Source organism: Erinaceus europaeus, chromosome 9 (genome assembly GCF_950295315.1).
Source record: "Erinaceus europaeus chromosome 9, mEriEur2.1, whole genome shotgun sequence".
In the NCBI taxonomy this organism is placed as follows: Eukaryota; Metazoa; Chordata; class Mammalia; order Eulipotyphla; family Erinaceidae; genus Erinaceus; species Erinaceus europaeus.
The window spans coordinates 70265853-70268731 of record NC_080170.1 but is presented as its reverse complement, the minus strand read 5'-3'; the positions used below and the strand labels follow the sequence as shown (position 1 = coordinate 70268731).

The 2879-nt window shown below is 51.4% G+C and overlaps 1 long non-coding RNA gene across 1 annotated transcript; it reads right to left on the bottom strand.

The window, feature by feature from the left end:
• Positions 1–747: 747 nt before the first annotated feature.
• LOC132540226 (uncharacterized) lies at positions 748–2422 on the bottom strand. Its single transcript, XR_009551435.1, has 2 exons — positions 2268–2422; positions 748–1223 (listed from the first exon to the last, which is right to left on the bottom strand). It is a non-coding gene; the product is annotated as an uncharacterized LOC132540226 (long non-coding RNA).
• Between the last annotated feature and the right edge of the window lie 457 nt (positions 2423–2879).

Sequence of the window (2879 nt, the reverse complement as noted above, 5' to 3'; positions counted from 1 at the left end):
AAGGCTGGACTGTTTGACAGACAAGACAGGTCACTGAGGAGGAGCAGGGAACTGTCCTGCATGTAGGCTCTATTTGTTTGGTTTGAGATTCACACTGTACCTGGGCCTCCTCCCACTGAGAATAGAGGGATCAGAGGAGCATCCCCTAGACACTTACTGAGCAGGTCTTTGCTGAGGGTCTCCAGGTCACTCTAATGTGGTGTTTCCCATGCTGCAGATGATACTCCTGGGGGTGGGGAGGCAGACTGGCCACAGTCACAGGGTACATCTAGCATCAGCCGTGCAACTGAGTCCCTCCAGAGCCCCAGCTGCTGGCCACACTGCCCTGCAAGTCTGCTGCTCTACAGGTCACTGTGTTCAAGACCAGATGTTGCACCGTGGTCCACACCCCGGCGGGAAGTTGCTGGTACTCTCTCTCCATATCTATCTCCTCCTGCCTTCAAAGTTGCTATTCCAGGGAAAAATATATAAATAGGACCACCAGGATAGTGGGGGGTCACTGTGAAGGCATGAAGCCTGGTGGCAAGAAATTAAAGCGTAACATGCAGGTGGATGCCAAGCCCCTACCGGCTTGTGTTGACTATATCTATATCAATACTTTTATTACATACATAGAACGAAAAATGGGGAGCAGAAAATAAGACTAATACCAGGAGCAATGTGTAGCATTGTTAAGGAACCAAGTCCCAGCAGTGATTGGAAATACTGAAATAAAAGGTTCATACAATAAACTAATAGTAGACAGAATAAAAAATAAAATATGCTTTAATCTAGTAAATTAAAAATAGATATAGTAATAACTAAGTAAAATAATGAAATAAAAAACTCCAAATGAAAAAAGTTAAGTTGAAAAATAAATTTAAATAAAGAACAAATGTTGGTGGCTGTCCCCCTGGTTAACCACACACATTGCCACATGACAGTGTGTGTGTATCTGAGTTCCAATTCCTGCTCCCCACCTGCAGGGAGAAGCTTCAAAATCTGTGAAACAGGTACAGCAGGTATCTTTTTCTTATTCTCTAATTCCCTCTCTTCTTTTCTCTAAGTTTAAGTCTATCAAATAAAAATACAATAAAATAAAATCATCCCGAGACATGTAAGCTAAATGTGCAGAGCTGCCAGGCCAGTGATGAGGGTGTGGATTTCATAGTCATCCCGGCTCCCAGCTCTGGACTTGACTGTGGGAGTGGTCTTTGGAGGGGCTGCAGCACTTGCAGGGAGACCTGCAGATGAAGGGGCAGGAAAGGCGGGGGCCCCAGTTGGGGTTGTGTTGGTCTGCCTGGGTCTGCAGTCAGAACTTGAAGCTCTGAGGCCCTTCCTCATAGAGAGCCCAGGATTGGACAGGACAGTGGCAGAGTGACCCTGGGCCACAGTCCCAGGAATGCTCAGATGGGTTAGGGTCAGAGCCTGCATCTTACTTATAATTGAAGCCAAGCCACTGGAGACGCTGGTGCCAGCAGCATAAAGGTTTGAGTGAGCTGCCCCTCCAGACAGGATGGGAACCTTAGGACCTGCCCCCAGGGCACCAAAAGTGGTGACTCCAGATGGAGCAGTGGTGGTTTTCCTTCTGGCAGACCTGGCTGATCTGTGGTCCATCCCACCCAGGGCCCAAGATGTGGACAGGGCAGTGGGTAAAGGACCCTGGGCCACAGTCAGCCCTGTGTTGGAGTCACTCAAGCTCAGAACCTGTAGCCTACTGATAAGGAAATTCAAGTTACTGGTGACTCTGGTGCCAGAGTCCGGAAGACTTGAGTGAGATGCCCCTCCAGACAGATTGAGACTATTCAAGGGACCTGCTCCCAGAGCACCAAGAGGAATGACTCTAGATGGTGCAGTGGCAGATTTCCTTTTACTGTCCTCCCTGCAGGCCCTGTGTTCTTTCCCATGCAGGGTCCCAGAGGAGGACAGGGCACTGGCTGAGTTACCATGGGCCACAGTCCCTGCAATGCTGGCATGATTAAGGCTTAGAGCCTGCAGCTTCCTTATTGCTGGCTTTATATCTCTGGTGGCTCTGTTGCCAGCACCAGGAATGCTTGTGTGAGCTGTGCCTCCAGACAGGTTGACGCTAATAGAGGGACCTGCTCCCAGACCACCAGAAGGAGTGACTCCAGATGGTGCAGTGGTAGATTTCCTATTCTTGACTGTTCTGCACACTCTGTGGTCTTTCCCACCCTGGTTCCCAGAGGAGGACAGAGCAGTAGTCATTGAACCCTGGGCCTCAGTCCCCGGAATGCTAGCATGGGTAAGGCTCAGAGCCTGCAACTTACTGTTAGGTGACTCCAAGTCACTGGTGTCTGTGGTGCCAGCACTGGGCATGCCGACTTCAGATGGTGCAGTGGTGGACTTTCTTTTCCTGTGATACCTGCAGGCCCTGTGTTCTTTCCCACCCAGGGATCCAGAGGAGGACAGGGCAGTGGTTGAGTTACCCAGGCCCACACTCCCCATGTTGGTCGAGTCCCCCAGGCTCAGTGTCTGCTGCATGGTGATAGCACCCACTCTCCTGTCTCCAGCATTGTGTAGGCTGCTATCTCTTGTCCCTGCAGAAGTGGTGGGAATGCCTGAGGGGGTTTCAGCCTGCAAAACAGCAGATGTGGGCTGGCTGTTGGTTTTGGCCCTCACGGTGGACAATGTAGCACAGGAGCCCCAATTACCTGGGGTCACCATGGAGTAGGGCCCCCCGTCTGCTCTTTGCTGGAGGGTGCTCCACTGGAGGGACCACTGGCAGAGGTAGGGGTCCTGGAATCCTTTCCTGAGTGGCCCCCAGGGAGCACCTGCACAGGGGATGAATGGACTGTGCCCTGGCTTCCCTGTGTGCTGGAAGGATCTTGCTTTGGCACCTGAGGGGTGCTCATGGCAGTGCCCCCATCACCCCTGTTGCT